The sequence below is a fragment of the Phocoena sinus genome, chromosome 18 (genome assembly GCF_008692025.1).
Source record: "Phocoena sinus isolate mPhoSin1 chromosome 18, mPhoSin1.pri, whole genome shotgun sequence".
NCBI lineage: Eukaryota > Metazoa > Chordata > Mammalia > Artiodactyla > Phocoenidae > Phocoena > Phocoena sinus.
Window position 1 is genome coordinate 55,203,937 of NC_045780.1, and position 19,369 is coordinate 55,223,305.

The 19,369-nt window shown below is 34.9% G+C and overlaps 1 non-coding gene across 1 annotated transcript; it reads left to right on the forward strand.

Annotated features, from left to right (window-relative positions):
* Positions 1-10,255: 10,255 nt before the first annotated feature.
* LOC116743356 lies at positions 10,256-10,362 on the forward strand. The gene has a single exon (XR_004346745.1). It is a non-coding gene; the product is annotated as a U6 spliceosomal RNA (small nuclear RNA).
* The last annotated feature ends 9,007 nt before the right edge of the window (positions 10,363-19,369 follow it).

Sequence of the window (19,369 nt, forward strand, 5' to 3'; positions counted from 1 at the left end):
CTTCCTTGCAGCTTTTAGATAAAAGACATGAACATCTTCGAAGAGTTTCAACAGCTAAGATCCCACCATTAGCCCCACTTTAAAAAGAGAATATTTGCTTACTCGTTGTAGTTGTAAATCTTACCCAACCAAAATAAAATGACAATTCTCTGGGCTTGTACTAAGGAATGAGCTGGAATGTAGAGCAATATAGCAAGATACTGATATAATTCTCTGAGGAAGTCATAGATTCAGCTTCTCTATTTGGATTACATATGGTCAGAGGTTCCAGGAAACACTTAATTTTGAGATTCAAGGAATTGGGAAACTGTGTCTACACTAATATCTATTTGTTTTAGATGAGAAAATGTCCAACCAAAATTTTCCACAGGATCACACCTTGTGGAAAGAGTGTTAATAGATGTATTGAGTGCCTTAGACGTATGTGCTGGCATAGTCTGACAGTGTCCCTTTGTATTCTGACTGGATACATGAAGCAGCTTGTATTAATCACAGTTCTCCAAAGAAATATAAACCAGTAGGAGATATAGATATGAATAGTATATATTTATTATATATATATGGTATCTATCATGTATACATATATGTGGTTTATTGCAGTTATAGAGGCTAAGTCCCACGACCTGCTATCTGCAAGTTGGAGACCCAGGAAAGATGGCGGTTGTAATTCCAGTTTGACTTCAAAGGCTTGAGACCCAGGGGAGCTAATGGTATAAATCCCAGTCCAAGGGCAGGAGAAGACTCTGTGTCCCAGCTCAAGCAGGAAGGCAGGAAGAAAAAGGGTCTAACTCATCCTTCCTTCATCTCTTTGTTCTATTCAGGCCTCAAGGATTGAACGATGCCCACTCACACTGGGGAGGGTAATCTACTTTACAGAGTCCACTGACTCAAATGCTAATCTTATCTGGACACAACCTCACAGGACAGATCCAGAAATAATGGTTAATGTGGATACCCTGTTGCTCAGTCAAGTTGACACATAAAAGTAACGATTACATAGCCATATATTCTTTTTCTGTCAGTTGAGAGTAAAGCAGATTTGATTAAAGGCAGCTGACCTGAAGTTGCCTTTTGGTGGGAGAAGCTGGATTCTGAATGATAGTTGAGTCATTGTCATGGATCAAACTAATGAAGACAAGTGAAAATGGAGAAGTTTTAGAGTAGGGCAGGATTGAAGGGATGAAGTAAATATAGTAGAGAATTGGGCCAGAGTAGAATATAACAGTATATATATCCCATAGATTGCCAGCTCCGAATTCACGAGGCTTAGATTTCCCTCCAGTTCTATGACATACATAGGCTGCTGGATCTCATTACCGGTTGGGAAGTACTCTGACAAGGTTTTCTTTGTAATTAAGTGGAAAAAAGAAAACCAAAAACAGCTGATTTAATTAACATCAACTGGCACACAAACCCATGCCAAAAAAAAAAAAGCTTAAAGTTTAAAGTGGTTGAGTTGTTAAAAAATATTTTGTATATATACAAATGTATATATAAAATATATATTTCACACTAGACTATGTGAGCAGTAAATTTTTATTAGTTAAACATATGTTCACAGATATGTTCTTCTAATTGCTTAGAGACTATTTTTTATATTAAACTCTTAAGTTTATGTAGAATTTACACTGCTATTAGGTATAATCTGTGGATCTAAATGGATGTTTTTGCAATTATCTATATTAATATCGCTACTGAAAAATCAATACATTTCTCATTTACTCTAGATTTTTTTGTAATTATTAAATTGTTTATTCTGGCTCCTTAATTTTCCTATGCTATTTCTCTTACGCAAAAAATTCAACATTAAAAACTGTATATTTGTCATTTATATACCCCCATGTCACTCATATTTTCCGTATTTTATTGCATTTAGTTTTATAGATGACATGCACAACTATTTTTCAAGCTACTTCATAAAACTTAATTAGGATTATGAGTATAATTATAATAAATTAGTTAATTGAATTCAGGAAGGTTGAAGTCTTTATAATGTTAGATCTTGTACACAATGGCATATATTTATTTTTACAAAACTACCTTTTCTATTTCTCAATTCCTCCACATCCTTTTATTGAAAAACTTCTATATCAAAAGTTTTATGGCAGGCATCATGCTAGGCTCTGGGCATACAATGTTGAGTAGATGTAGTTCAGGTTCTAAGGTGATTACAGTCTAGCAATAATGGAAAACAAGTGCACTGTTTGGCTAATCGAAGTATATTTACAGACTGAGCTGATGTGAAGGAAAGGAATAAAGTTTTATAAGCATATATCACAAAGATCATTTCCTAGACTGGTAAGGAGCAGCCTCCATGAGAAATTGATGATTGACCTAAGCCTAAAGAAAGATTAAAAACTGATTAGATGAAGAAGGAGGGACAGGTATTTCTAAGCAGTATATCATGTGACTCTAAAATGATGTAATTAAAAAACGAAAAGGTCAGTATGAGGCAACTGGTTCATATTTATTTTATAGAAGTTGGTGAGGCATATGTCATGAAAGGTTTTGTGAATTGAAAACCATGGTAAATGGAAGTGACTGTTGGCTAAGTATAAGAGTGATCTGTTCAGATTTGCATTTTGAGAATATCTCTTAAGCTGTAATGCAAAGAACAGATTAGAAAAAGCCAGAGGTGATGCAGAGAGATGAGTTATGAATTATTACAATTGTCCAGGCAAGATGCAATGGTAACTTGAATTAATAATACTTATGTTTTCTTATTATGTTACTTTTTAATATATCAGATATTTTGTTGCATAAACTCATATTCTATATTATGGCACTTTTTCACATCAGTGTTTTCATATCATTTTAACATTATTTTCAGTTTGAATTTTCCTTATCATTGAGCAGTGGGCTTTGGGTTTTTTTTTGCAATATTAAGCATGCTTTATGTCTCTTAAACTTTAAAAAATTTAGAACAATATTTGATTTATAGAAAAATTGTGAAGTTAGTACAGATAATTCTTATATACTTCACACTCAGTTTCCTCTTAGTATATTCGTCACAATGAATGCACCCATATCAATACACAAGATTAATTACATTTTACTTTTATACCAATTTATGCCAGTCACCACCATATAAATAAGCCCTCAGTAACTGCACACTAAGCACTATATATCTCTGTATATCCCTTTTTCCTACCTAAACACCAGTACCTCTTGAACTTGTGGCACCCTTATCCTATGCCCTCTGGAACTCACACTCCACCAGAGCAAGAGCCTCCTATATCCCCAACTGGTTGTATGAGGGTTTCTTGTTCTTCCTTGTGCTGGCTGAAGCTAGCCTCAGAGGATGCTACCTTCTTGTACAACTCCCATAAATCTCATACTCAGCCTTGAAGTAATTGAGGCTTCTCCTAATTCCTATTTGTTATTTCCAGACCAGCCTCCCTCACTCCTCTCTAAAATTGCCAAATTTTGAATTTTATGTCATCAAAGTATAATCCAAAAATTCTCTTCTTTGCAGTAAGGTGCAGTCATTCTGACCACTTCTTACTCCTCTAAGACAGTATCTCATTGTGACTCTCAAATTGTGCTCTTTTCAGAATTCTTGTGGGTTACAGTGTCATTACACTGCTTCTAATACCATATGCTATCAATTGATTGCCCTCTTTTCCTGCAAGATTCTTATCCTTCTTTCCTTGGCAACTCACTTTCTATATTATATTCTTGCCATCACCAATAATTTCAAATTTACACATACATCATCTCAGGTTTAAAGATCATACTCTCTGCACTCCATTCTCTAAAACCATGCTCTTTGTTACTGACTCACAATATTGTTTCAGTTTTGCTGGGGCTTGCTGCTTATTGATCCTAGTTTTATTTTATGTCACTTCCTAGCTCCCATTTCCCAGCCAATATTCTCATCTTTTTTCTCATTTTCCTACTAAAATCTGTGATCATTCAATAATGTCACTCCTCTTCTCCTTCATCCACTCACGTAGAAATGCGCCAATTCTGGTTAAATTCAATTCTCTGTTCTTTCTGCCACATCACTTGTATAGGTGACTATAGGTAGAAAACAATGCTTACAAAAGGCACCCATTACTCCTAAGAGTGTGCGCATGCACACACACACACAGTGACTGAGCCCACTTCAAATATGTGACTACTGAAAGCAAGTAAACCTGGCAATAACACAATTATGCATTGCCTTGACTAAGCCTCTGCCACTGTACCAGAAATAGTTTATAGTGATTATATTTTTACTCCTTGAATAGCTTCTTTTTCCTTTTCTTCCAGAGATTTGACCTGCTTCCTTTTCCCCTTTTTCTCCAGGGAAACTGAAACAATGAGATGAGATCATTCTCCAACTTTTACTATCATGTCTGCTTACCGGCACATATGTCCATTGTCACTCCCATTCTTATGAATAAACTGCACCTGAGCCTAACTAAACCTAGACATTTACTTATCGGATTCCATCACTTCTCCCATAGTTGAGGATGTCAGTCTAGAAATGGTTCCCTTTTTCTTCCACATTTTCAATTTTTCCCAGTATAGAAAATATTTCCTACCTTTGTTCTTGTTTTCCTTTGCTGCATTATTCTCCTCTCTATGACACCGTGATCAATGATTCATTTCTCAGACATCTTCTTTCACTCTGTGTTTGCATGCCTCTTTCATGTCCTTATCCAGTCTCCTGGAATATCATATATAAACTTACGGTTCCCCAGATTGTTGAATATATTTAATTAAAGTGTGACATTTATATTCCCCAAATGCTGAAAAACATAGTTAAGTAAGGGTTCATGAAATTATCATACCTGTGTAACAAGCACACAATGAAATATTATTGGAATTCTAAAAGCCCCTCTGTGTCCCTTTCCAAGCATTAGCTCCCTAAGGTAACTGGCATTCTGATGCTTAACAAAATAGGAGCTTTTTCTGTTTTTGAACAATATATAAATGTAACCATAAAGTAACTCTATTTTGTCTAGGTTCTCTTACTAAATATTGTTTTGTTAGATTCATCCATGTTGTTCCCTCAGGTTGTCTTGTTCCTTCCCATAGGAGCATGTTATTTCACTGTAGAAATATATAACAATTTATTTGCTAGTTTTCAACTGAGGGCTCTTTGCTTTGTTTCCAGTTTAGGCTATAGCCTGAGTAATACTGCAAAAACATTGTTTTCATATCTAATATTGGTAAACATTTATTTTTCTCTTTTTGTTACTCTTTTTTTTTCTTGATATGTTTGAGCTTTATGTGCTATTCTGATACCTCGATATGGATGCTAAAATAATTTTCAGCTGTTTCTAATATTTATTGCGTTTTCTTAAATAATTGAGTTATTTAAATGTGAATTTTTTAAAAAATTGAGGGGTTGGTTATTCTTTATTATTTATTTTTAGCTTAACTCTGCTGCTGTGAGAGAACTTATGCATTTTTTCAATTTTTGGAATTTTTAGTTTTTATTATGCATTGAATGAGTTCCATGTGCACTTAAAAAGAGTTTCGTTTTGCAGTTGTAGTGTACTATGTTGTTTGGACTTTATATAGCTTGCTATAATTTTCTTAACTATAAAACAATGACAGAGGTGTGATAAAGTCCCACAATGATTGTGGATCCCCCTAATTCTCTGTATCTACTTTTGTTTCTGGAAATATTTACTGTTAATATTTTCTGTTTACTGTTAATGTGCCACTGTGTAATTAGATATGAACATATTTAGAATACCGTTTTAGTGAACTAATTCTTTTACCTTGATGCTAAATTCACCATTTTCTGTAGCAATGCTTCTTAACTAACCAGTTTTGTCTGATTTAGTATAACTTTGCATTAAATTACTGACTCGATGGATATCTAATATTTCAAACTTAACATGTGTAAAATAAAATCTCACTCTTCCTCTAGAGACTCATTCATTCTGTAGTTTTTTCCATCTTAATAGCAACTCCATTTTTTCCATTCCTCAAATCGAAATATAGAGTATCATTTCTCTTTCTTTCAATCTCTTTTTTCAGCAAATTCCAATAGTTTTACATTCAGAATATGTGTAGAATATGATGATACTTTGCTACCTCCACAATTACTACCCTGTTTGAATCACTGTACATACTCGGTCATCTAGATTGTATCAGTGGTATTCTAACTCATCTCCCAGCTACAGCCTTTGTGCCCTAGAGTCTATTCTCAAAAAGGTAACCAAAGTCATTGTGTTAAAGGTAAGACTAATAACGTCACTTCCCAACTCTCTTAGAGTAAATGTCAAAATTCTTATTCTCTAACTTTATTTTTCCTCAAAGTTCGTAGTAGCATATAAGACACTGTAATATTGTATGCATGTGTGTGTGTGCGTGTGTGTCTGTGTTTATTGACTTCCTCACTGTCTCTCTAAAATGCAAACTCTATGAAACATGAAAGAGAGTTTACTATATTTCATTAACTGCTCTTTTATCAGTACAAAGAATGAGGCTTGGCACATATTAGGCATTCAAAAATATTTATTGAACGAATAAATGATGACCTCTACTTTTCTATTCAAGGACAAATATAGTTCCTTCCTCTGGTAGGACTTGGCAACTTTAGAACATAAATTAATCTATAATTATTCTGTACTTTAAGTTGCCCACAATAGTTGTTTTCTTAATAATGGGCAATTTAAATCTTGGGGGAAAATTCACTTAATTATTTGTTTAGGGACTAACGTTGGTAATATAGTGATCCCTATGTATTGGTAATTCACTTCTGTATCTCTTAAAAGATAATGAAAGCTGTAAGCGTAAGTGCATTAAATGTAAAGAGAAAGCTGTGGTAATAAAGCTCTATTCTGGCAAAACAAATGAGCAAACAGATAAATATACTGGTAAGAGCAGTTATTTGAAGTTTTATATTAGTGATGCACAGGTTTAAAATGTAAATGATCAACACTTGAAATTATTTTTCAAAACAAATTCAGTGTCTAAGTGAACTAGTTGAAGTTTTAAAATCTGGAACAACAAAATGAACTGCCATTTGCTAAACTATAGATAATCAGGAAACATCTTTAATGCTGAGATTAAAAATAAGATTGGGGAAGCAATTAAAATGCAACATAAGTGGAAATTTTGAGTCTGAAAATATGCTCTGATAAAATTATTATAAAGAACCACTTAAATCAGAAGACTAACAATCAAAGAAAGGATATCTGCATTATTTTATCCTTGTTTCTTTTAATGGAAATAGCTATTTCCCTAAAATAACTTGTTTTAGTTTTGATCTTCTTGAAGGTTACTCAGCCAGCAAAATTTAATAAGGCAATAACTTATTATTATTCATAAATCTATCCTTTTGCCAAATATTTATTGATTTCACAGTATGTCTCGTGTTGGAGATACTAATGTATTTAAGGTGAGCTATATTATATTTATCTGGATTCATTCGTGAATCCTTTGAACTAACCAATGCTATTAAAATGAAAATTACTGAGAAATAAAGTGTTTAGTACCAATTCAAAAGTATGTAAATAATGTTAATTCAATGAGAGATTCATAAACAAAGACTTCTTGAAGACTATAGATACGAACGATTTTTAAAAGTTGGTAAAATTTGAACTAAATATTTAAGAATGTATAATATCTTACCATAAAATTTAACCATATTCTTCTCATTTAGAAAAAAATATTTAAAGTATGGAAGGGGTTAACATATCTGTGGAACGGCAAAAAGTTCCATGTGTTTCTTTCCCTAAATAAATGATCCCAGACATAGAAGATGAGGAAAATCAGGAGATATTATACTGTGGATTTTTATTTCATATGCAAACTGTATTAGTTGCTACAGAAATGAAAAAGTGACCAAAAGACATGATTATATTAAAAGGTAATATGTTCCTGTATTTAGCAAACATAATTTTTCTTATCATTTAATATCTTTGCAAGGCATCAACAATGCTTAGAGAATAGATGTTCCTAGTGCTGTTTTTAATGAAAGGGTGGCCTTCAAAAGGTGCAAGTGGCCTCAAGGTTGCCTGAGCCTAATTAGTGTGCGTTCTAGAGAAGGTATCCATCTGCTTCATGCTCACCTGTGTTCTACATGAGCTCACCACTAGTGGAAAAAGATGATTTCTTAAGCAATTCTACAGAAGGAAGACTGCAATGAACTTTGTGAAAAGGATAAAAAAAAGTCTGCTCCCAAGGAATATAGAAACTAGGGCTTCCCTGGTGGTGCAGTGGTTGAGAGTCTGCCTGCCGATGCAGCGGACACAGGTTCGTGCCCCGGTCCGGGAAGATCCCACATGCCGCAGAGCGGCTGGGTCCGTGAGCCATGGCTGCTGAGCCTGCGCGTCCGGAGCCTGTGCTCCGCAATGGGAGAGGCCACAACAGTGAGAGGCCCACGTACCACCAAAAAAAAAAAAAAAAAAAATATATATATATATGTGTGTGTGTGTGTGTGTGTGTGTGTGTAGAAACTATACTATAAGATATACCCCAGAATCAGTTCAACATTTACATTTGAGAAGTGTAGAAATGGAAATTAAATATATGTGTGATCAAATAAAGCCATCTGAAATTAGCTTGTAAAATGTGTCTTAGATTTTGCTCTCTGAAAGGGAACCATATTATTTAGGATAAACTGTCATAAAACAAAACTCAAAATATCTCAAACACATAACACAAGAGAAGTTGTTTCTATCACATTCTTAACAGTTTGATAGTGATACTCACAGGGTGGACTTTCCTGTATAGATTTAAGGACCTAGGTTCTTCCATCTATAGTGCATCATTCCCTACAGCCTGAGTCCTAAGTCGGATGCCCTGAAACATGTGGTAGGGAAAGGTCATGAGGGAACTTGCAGGAGGATTTTATTGCATGGAATAGTCCTAGAAGCGACCATATTGTTTCCATTCACTTTATACTGGTTATAACTCAGTCACATGGCCACACCTAGCAAAAAGGAAGGTTGGAAAATAGGCTATTCCTATGCCTGGTAAGAAGAAGGAATTGTTCTATGTGCCCCCAGATTTCTGTCATCTATATCCTCAATCTGTCTCTTCATGGTCACAAAGATTTCACGTCTCCTTTCAACCATGAAATATATCTACCATCTTCTAAGGTAGACAGCCCCAAATCCCTTGCATTTACTCCACCCAACTTAAAGTCCAGGATCTGTGGGTGATTTTCAGACTTTTCCATGATGTATGGATGTGATATCTTTTGGTCTTTTGACCTATGGTCTAAAGAAAGAAAACCTATTATCTCTCCAACCCAAGTCCTATTATTTGTCATTTCTATGCATAGTCCATATACAATAGAGAAATTGAGACAGATATCCACAAAGAAAAAACTAAACAGAAAACATCAATTTGGAAAATGAGAATGAGAGTACAAAAGCTACTGGTCCAGGGCTTCCCTGGTGGTGCAGTGGTTGAGAGTCCGCCTGCCGATGCAGGGGACACGGGTTCGTGCCCCGGTCCGGGAAGATCCCACATGCCGCGGAGCGGCTGGGCCCGTGAGCCATGGCCGCTGAGCCTGCGCGTCCGGAGCCTGTGCTCTGCAATGGGAGAGGCCACAGCAGTGAGAGGCCCGCGTACTGCAAAAAAAAAAAAAAAAAAAAAAGCTGCTGGTCCGTATCAGCTTGGGGTGGTAGATAGAAAATCATTGATTAGTCCCTGATTTCACTCCCTGGGAAGAATTCCTTTGGTAATTGTTCTTATGCCCTTTGGGAGGTTTCTTCCTGTCTGTTCATCTTTATGGCTTTATCTGTGTTGGATGTTGTAGAATAGTTCCATCTGTGGCTGGTGTATGTTTGTGGACCTATAGGTTGTTTTAAAACAAAAATGATTTATGTTTGATTTTCTTCTGTTTTGTTATGGCTTGTGTTTTCTCTGGCAATGCAATTCATTCAAAATTTACCAGGCACCTTCTGATCTATTCACTCCCTGTCAGTTACATGTAGCAGTCAACCTACTGAAGTTCTCTACTAGACATAACTGATAATCTGAGTTATATCATTGATTCTTTATGCCATGCTTTATATCTCTCAACTTAATAGTTGGAATGATGAAACCAGCTGAAACTATAGCTGGGGTGGGAAGATAGCACAATTAAATTTACTTTTGTACCATGGCTGATTTTGTTTTATGGGCCAACACACCTGTGAGGATTGTGACTTTTTCCTTTCCACATCCAATATTTATGGTTATTCTGATTCACTGGAAACAGGTTCCTCAGAAAAAAGTCTCTGAACTCGTGCCAGTGGGCCAAATCCAGTCATGACAAATAGCCTATGGACATTTTCTCATTATAATAGTAAAGTTGGTGCTCGCTTCGGCAGCACATATACTAAAATTGGAACGATACAGAGAAGATTAGCATGGCCCCTGCGCAAGGATGCCATGCAAATTCGTGAAGTGTTCCATATTTTTTAAAAAATAGTAAATTTTGGTAGTTGTGATGGAGAACATATGGCATACAATGCCAAAAATATTTACTATCTGACTTTTTACAAATAGTTAACCCCTAACAGATTCATTAAGCTTCTTGTATTTCTTCCAATTTATCACAGATAATATTTTACTGAATGTTTTTGCAATACATAAACACGATTGCCATCTCTCACCTTGCTATGTCTGTTTCTTTGCTTTCTGTTTCCCAATTGCAAAACCCATGTCATATATCATAATAACAAAATAATGATATTTATGCTATCAAGGTTGGAAAAAAATTATGATGGAAGAATTTCCAAATGTTCTTTCCTGGTGTATTGATCTGTTTTGTGGACTCTTGCTTAAGTTATATTCCCAGTGTGACTTCTTTTTTCCTTTGCTTCTAATAAGTGAGATTGTTTTTCAGTCGTATTTTTGTTGAGTTTAACTTTCTTCCATATTTCATGTTCCCTTATCCTATTTTTTATCTATATTTTTATATTGAGAATTCTAGTCAAATGTTTTATGATCTTTTGACTGAATGTTCGTTTTTAAGAGTAAGGCACCTAAAATCTGATAGGCATTTATGTGCAATGCCTACTTATTGGCTGACATAGATTAAGTTGAGTGAGTGAGTAGAAAGCAAGTCATTCTTTTGGCAGAGCCACACAAGTCAGTATCATTAGGTCTTTCATTGACATTTACCCCATTTTTAGTAAAGTATCTCTCTAGTCTGTGCCTTTCTTTGAATTTCTATTTTATGCTCTGTTTGTTCTACACTTACATGATAGTTGACAGATTTTGCTTTGTTGTGGGTTAATTACTTTAGAATTTCCTTAAATGTTCTATAAATGAATCCAAGTTGGCCTTAAAATATTTCATTGTACTTCTTAGCTAATATTAGATTATGCTATTATATTACATTGCCAACCATCTGGCTTCATCTAGTTTATTTGCAATCTTTTTGAGTTTTTTTGCTTTTGAAGCATATTCAAGTATTAGAATTTGGAAAAGGTACTATGAGAGAAGTAAGGTAGTCAGAACATTACAAATTGGACAACAATTAAATTTCTATCAAATAACTATCTTTCACAATCTTTATTCACTTGGTTTGGTGGCAGGCCTACATAATAACTTGCATAGACCTATCACTTTCTTAAACGTTCAGGCAGAAAATTTCTTAGATTATCTGGTAAGTATACACTAACTCTATGGTGCTGGTGAGATTTTATAAACTAAAATGCAACTAAATCTCATTCTGTCTTACTTGTATTTACTTTGGATAACATGGGCCACTCAGTTCTAATTTCAACAAGGTAGACACACTTGTCAATAGAATGCAAATACATGTGCGGTAAAATTTTCAAAGCTTGCAATCACATCTATGAAAAGTTTTCAGGAATCCACCAGGCTAAAACACACTAGTTAAAACACTTTTTTTATACTTCATGCCAAATAATCATAGTTAAAACTTTATAAACATCATGTTAAAATTTTAAAAATCTTTAGGATTAAAGTGATATTTTCCTTACCATAAAATATTTGAAACTGTGGTGAGCTAGAATGTAGTTATGTAATTTAATTGTCATTAAACCAAATATTAGATACATTACCCCTTGAAAAACTGGAAGTCTTGAACAATACCTGATATAGAAACAATCAGGAACATTTCCAGTTTTCTGCTGTCACTGACAACATGCTAAAGTAGTTTACCATATAGTTTTTAAATAACGGAAAGAAATAGTGCTTCCAGCATCGTAAAGACTTATTGTTCCTTAAGAGAGTGCTTTGTTCTATACTTTGTTTCTTTCAATATCCATGGATTAAAGACTGTGAATATCAACAAAACAATTCAACCTACTTTTTTTTTTAACATCTTTATTGGAGTATAATTTCTCTACAATGTTGTGTTAGTTTCTGCTTTATAACAAAGTGAATCAGTTATACATATACATATGTCCGCATATCTCTTCCCTCTTGCATCTCTCTCCCTCCCACCCTCCCTATCCCACCCCTCTAGGTGGTCACAAAGCACCAAGCTGATCTCCCTGTGCTATGCGGCTGCTTCCCATTAGCTATTTTACGTTTGGTAGTCCGTGCCACTCTCTCACTTTGTCACAGGTTACCTACTTTATTAGGTTCCAAGGCAGGAAACAGTTTCAAAGTCCACATATTGGCCATATCTCAAATTCGAGCTTTTTGTATTTTCTCATTCATATTAAAAGTCTCCATCTTCAGCAATATTACCACATCACCTAATCAGTAGGTCTACTTTAAATTTGAAATACTTTCTGACACTATAAAAATTTCTTAAGTTTGTATAAACTAGGTATCTGTGGGGTAGGAGAGATTTGCGTAAATGAGATACAAAAATGAATAAAAACATTTATTGCTTTGAAGGATTATAATATGCAATTTACTGAACTCAGCAAACAATCTATTTACTGTTCATATTGGAAGAAAATAATAGGTAAGAGAAAAAATGAGAAAGAAAAAACATTCTTTCAGAAGGTAGTGAAAAACAAAAGATTGCTGCAGAGAGCATTGGTGTTCAGTTTTAAGCCTTGAGAATGAGAATAAATGTTTTTCCTAAGTTGCTGTATATTTTTTGTCTCAGACATTTTTTCTTTACCTTTTTTTCTAGCCCTAAAAGTGAAATAGATTATCAATAGTTGCTCTACAATTCAAAATAACAGAATTCTGTGCTCTTTATGTTGACTTAAAAAAGTGTACAACATGAGAGTTGTGAGTTAAGTTCTATTTGGGGCAAAATGAGGACTATAGCCCAGGAGACAGCATTTCAGATAGCTCTGAGAAACTGCTCCGAAGAGGTAGGGGGGAAGGAAGGTCAGTATACATGTGATTTTGGTGAAGGGAAAGTAACATGCACTCAAGGACATATTTTTGCAGAAGATTTCTGCTAGTCACGCGGAGCAGTCGTCACTATGAAGGATTTTAGTGCTTTTCTAGATATGAGGAGATACAAGAATTGGGCTCATAAAATCGGCTTCTGAAAATATCTATCTGAAGACCTGTTCTGCCTGTTTTTCCCAGAGCACAAGAGTGTCTCATTTCTGCTCTTCACCCTGAACTCCTTTCAGGGAGCTGTTGAAAGTCAGCAGCTGCAGCAGCTCCTGATTTCATCCTTGTAGAGGCAGATGGCAAGTGCCAATGGCAAGTACCAATTTGTAGTTGACATTTACATTATGCAGGTATTCAATCAGTTTCATGAATTTTTTTATGAGAAGGCACTCAAATTCACAGAAGGTTGATACGTGATTGTATTAATATTGAGTTGTCAGTAATAATGAGAGTTAATGTGAGGGGTGTAATTAAGAAGAGAGGATTCTCAACCTGTGAGGAATCATCTCAGTCATCTGTGTCATGGTTTTTGCAATATAAATACATGCTCGGAAGTGTAAGAGGAAATGTATAGAAATGTATTATTTGTGGCAAAGATAGTGGCGATTTATCAGGAAAGTCTTCAAAGTTTATCACTGGCTAATGATCAAAAAGAGAAAAAGAAAATTCTTTAGAGAGTTTTGCCGAGTATTAGGACTCTGATTCTCTTGTTAAACTTCTTTTTTTGAGAATTATAATAAAATTATTTATCTTAGTTACTCTAGATAACTTTGACAACATGTGTGTTTAATTTTCAAGGTACATTAATTTTGAGAGCTATAGCTAAACATATTTGAGTATTTTAATCATCTTATCTTTGTACCATAGTATTAGAAAAATGGTATGGCCATATTCTATAATCGGTTGTAAAGTGTGCCTCTTAAAATCTCAGTGGCTGTTTTTAAGGAGCAGAATTGTATATGTCAAGCATGATTACTTTAGAGCCATCTAAGCCTAAAGTGCTTCAGTCAAGTAGTTAATAATTGTTAGTTTCATGTTGTTAGAAATACTAACCAGAAATGTTCCCTACCACTTCTACAGATTGTTAAAATATATTATTGAAAATAAAACAAACACATTCTGTTATTAAAAGCCTTACAACATTAAATCTGCCCAATAATGTGCTAAAGTTATTCTAACTTTAAACATACATTGTCAACCCTTAAAAAATAATTGCCTCTGCAAGCTTTTTAAAGAGTCTTGATGTTACAATCCAATAAGAATAAGGGTCAGAATTCCAATAAAAGTAAGGATCAAAATTAAGACATATTACTCACCTTTGGACAGGATGAATCTGCAATATAATGATATATCTATGTGGAGCTGTTATATAAGCAGTTGAAGACAAATTCACATGGTTTGAGTTAAAAACTAGGCAATTTATGTGGATTTAGAAGTTGAGGGTTGGAAATATGATCTTTCTATTATTACTATCACTTCATAGTTGATAGAAAGAAAATGACTATCCATGGAGGTTCCTTGGATAAGGGTAAATTCATCAGCAAGAAAAAAGGTATGTCAGCTAGGTAAGAGCCATAAAACCTAATGAAGTCAATAGGGAATTCCCAGAAAATTTAAGAACGTTGTTTTAGAAAAAGTTATATTTAGTATATAATTCACTTTTCAGTATATTGTTATGAGAGTAAACTAAATATCTGTTAAAAAAATACTAGCATGAAATAGAACTGTGACTTATAAAAGCAACACCGTATATTCTGCTGGCATCTATTTTACTGTTACACCATAGCAACTCTAGATTTAACTTCTCTTTTACTCAGGAATATTAAGCTTTATCAAATGCTATTTTTGGCAAATATTGGTTTGTGTTAAAAATTTTTGTCACTCAAAAATCATTGTATTGGGCTTCCCTGGTGGCGCAGTGGTTGAGAGTCTACCTGCCAATGCGGGGGACACGGGTTCGTGCCCCAGTCCGGGAGGATCCCACGTGCCGCGGAGCAGCTGGGCCCGTGAGCCATGGCCACTGAGCCTGCGCGTCTGGAGCCTGTGCTCCGCAACGGGAGAGGCCACAACAGTGAGAGGCCTGCATATCGCAAAAAAAAAAAAAAAAATCATTGTATTTATATAACTGTGTATTTCTATGATATATATGTATAGTATTTATATGTGTGTGTGAGAGTGAGAGACTGAGTCAAACAGGTATTATCTTCACTTTGTCAACATGTTTTTAAAATACTTTTATCTAATTAAATAGGTTTATATGTATATTTCATAATTCTTATCTTTATTAGGCATCTTTATTATTTATATACAGTAAGTACCCTACACACGAACCTTCAAGTTGTCAACTTTCAAAGATGCGAGCGTGAGTTCTCATGTCCTATCAAGTTAGTTCACGTGTCTGGCGTACATTGTCACGTGCATGCATCCTCTACAAGTGGTTGTGCTTTTGTGTACTTTACAGTATAGAGTACTGTAGTACAGTGTCTTTATTTCAAGCCCAGGATGTCCGGAAGCAAGTGTAAGAGAGGCAGTAATGTAGCTGGTACTGCTAAGAAGCACCAAGTGATAACGATGGAAACAAAAGTGAAAATAATTGAGAGAGTGGAGTGAGGTGAAAAGATGGCATTGGAAGCCCAGAGTAAGGACGAAGGAGAGACAAGAGGAAGAAGTAACTGAAGAACCAAAGAGATTCAGGACTCAGGAAATGGCAAAGGGATTTTCTTTATTTGAGGAGGCACTGTTAGTTTTTGAGGCACAGGACCCGAACATAGAACGGTACAAGAAGGTTGCAGCAGTCTTTCAGAATGCAATCCAGTGCTACAGTGTCATCTATGACAAGAAAAAAGAGCTACTACTCAGACATCACTGGATCGTTTTTTCAAGAGGGTCGATAGAATTGAAACGAGCAAGGATCCAGAACCTGTGCCATCCACGTCAGGCGTGAGTGAAATTGCAGCTTGCTCTCCGTCTCCTGTTGCTGATGATCCTTCAGCTCTACCACCTCCCACCTCCTCTCCATCCTCCTGTCGATAACTCTTCTTGCCTGTTCCCTCGATGCCAGCCCGTGTATGCCCACTGTTGTACTGTATTACCGTACTTTTCAAGGTACTGTACTGTAAGATTAAAAATGTTTTTTTGTGTGTTTGTTTTTTTATGTATTATTTGTGTGAAAAGTATTATAAACCTATTACAGTACAGTACTATATAGCCGACTGTGTTAGTTGGGTACCTAGGCTAACTTTGTTTTGGACTTATGAACGCGTTCTTGGAACAGAACTTGTTTGTATGTATGGGACTTACTGTACTGGTTTGTAAGAAAAAAGATTTTAAAGTTCTCCTTTTCTCCATGCTTTAGAATAGTATCAACCATATCCAAAGTATCAGTTCTTAAATAGGCCTAAGGTTTAACCTTTGCAGTCATTTGAACTTGGCACTTTTTTTTTTTGCGGTACAAGGGCCTCTCACTGTCGCAGCCTCTCCCGTTGCGGAGCACAGGCTCTGGACGCACAGGCTCAGCGGCCATGGCTCATGGACCCAGCCTCTCCGCGGCATGTGGTATCTTCCCGGACCAGGGCACGAACCCGTGTCCCCTGCATCGGCAGGCAGACTCTCAACCACTGTGCCACCAGGGAAGCCCATGAACTTGGCACTTTTCATGGTGGCAGGCAGTGAAAAGGAGTGGAACCATCATTAATTCCGTTTCTCAGTTTTTCCTCTATTAACTCCTCTGCTCAGTTTTTTATGTCAAAACAGGAAAAATATAATTGCTGTTGAGTTTAAATCAGTATTTACTAAACTCCTAACAACTTAATATATACAAATACTTCAGAAAGTTTATATAGATAACCTTTAATCTTTATTTCTTTGGTTAAACCTTGGGTGTCTCAGAATCATGTTAAGGGATGTGCCACTGGGTTGGGGATTTTGTGGTGTTTTACAGTGTATTTCATTACACAGAAATTTTCTTGAAATTGGCTAGTGACCAAGTGTCAGTCTAACCCAATCCATGACCAGCCTATCCCAGCACATAATTTTATAAGGCAGTTATTATTATTTCTCTTTTTTGCAGTCATAAGCTTGAGGCCCCTTAAGTAATATACTCAAAATCTTTCACTCGACAAATATTTATTAGGCACATAATGGATGCCTGGTTTCAAAGTCATATATGCTGAAGTCTTAAGTAAATACACTGATTTTCAGATCAGAGATAATTCATTGAAATTGTTTATCTAAAGTACACTACCTCTCACCCAGTCTCCTTATTCATGCTAGGAATTGTGGAGATAAAATAGAATGAATCTTTGGCCCACAAGAAGCTCATACTAGATATAAAGAAATATAATATAAAAATTCAAAGATATTTTAAAGATTTTTAAATACCTTTTTTAAAGCAATGAGATATCTCCCACCTTTTGAAAAAGATTACTAAATATGTGACATGTATCCTGCCATATATTTTGCTACCAAAAATTGTGATGCATATACCTTATCAAAAATGTCACTCAATATATTTGCTGCCACCTCTTTTCTCTTAAGTATATATATGACCTTTTTATATGTAACAAACATTTGAAAGATAGTTTTGTTCCACATACAGCCAGAATTGTTTAATCTATATTCTAATAACTATAATTTATTTAGTTTTCCTAATATTCTATTATCATTAAATGTCCTGGACACATTTCCTAATATTTATTGCAGAATTGCCTTATTATTTCCTTATTTATGCAATAATATACTTGAAACATGGTATTATAAAACAGCACAACTCTTTTTGAGCTGCTGGTAATATTCTATGTCTGCGCCTTGTTGGTAGGTACATGAATGTGCTTTTTGATAAATCATGACGCTACATAAATACTTGTATCATTTATTTCTTCATATATCAATTAATTCTATTAAAGAGTTTGTTAAAAACACATTTTGACATTTTGTGCTTAAACATTATTGACAGCTGTGAATTGCAATACCTTTTGATGACTTGTTCTTCCATTTTGATTTTCTCTTTCTATCTATATGGTTTTGTTTTCAGTGTATTACCTCTACTCCATTTGCAAACTATCTTCTCATGATATGAATCTCCTTAAATGCATAAATGCATTTTTATATATTTCACTATTATAATGATAAGACTGTTAAACTACAACTTCTATGTGCGTCTACAACAAATTTATTTATGTGTGTTTCCTGTTCAAGGGTCTGAAGGTGGGTACACATTCTACTAGGGTTCAGTTGATCTTGGCCCAGTTTTGCTGATCCTGATTCCATGCTGTGAGTCTGTTTGGGGCCCAAGATTTATAAAGGAATGTGTGGCTTAAGAATTAGTTTTTCAGTATTTTCAGAGAAAATCCAGTTTTATGTTCTCTACAACTTTGTGTCACATTCTTCAAATACTTGCTCAGATACCGTCTTCCTAAAAATGCTACTCATGATCCCCCTTTATAAACATAATAAGCTTATTCTTCCCAATCTCCCTTACCTTATTGTAATTTTCCATTTTTTTTTCCTGTTAGGACTTATTATTTCCTAGTATTCATATGATTTTCTTAGTTATTAGATTTTTTAAAAAATTATCTATTGACCTCTTCTAAAATGTAAGGTGGTAGATATTTTTTATTGGTTTTGCACCCTGATATATATCAATACCGTCCTTCTTGGACAGAGTCTGGCCTATAGTAAGTGATCAAGAAATATTTTCTGAATGAGTTAAAATCATCTAATCTCTTCCTGGATTATTATCATTTTTCATTTGTATAGTAGCTAACTCTATTCATTTTTGCACAATATAATAAACATTGAAACAACATTAAAAATTGACCTCATTAAACCAGAAATATGTCATCAAATAGATATGCCCTAAACTTGTTATTTCTTACTCTGTGCCTTCTCCCCAAATTGAACAGCTCTATAAACAGAACTTTCTTAAGAATAAATCCATTGTTATGAATTTCAATACATTAAAACTTGTGTTCTGTAAAAAGAACAAACCATCATGTATTTGATTATAATTTGCTTTATTACTAGCATAGAATTGCTGCCCTGGGATTTTTTTTTCTTCTGTCTAGTCTTTTCTTGATCAGTAGGCTTCCCCTTAGAGGGATCATTAGAACACAAGTTGACGTTCATTAGTATTTAGAAGATGAAC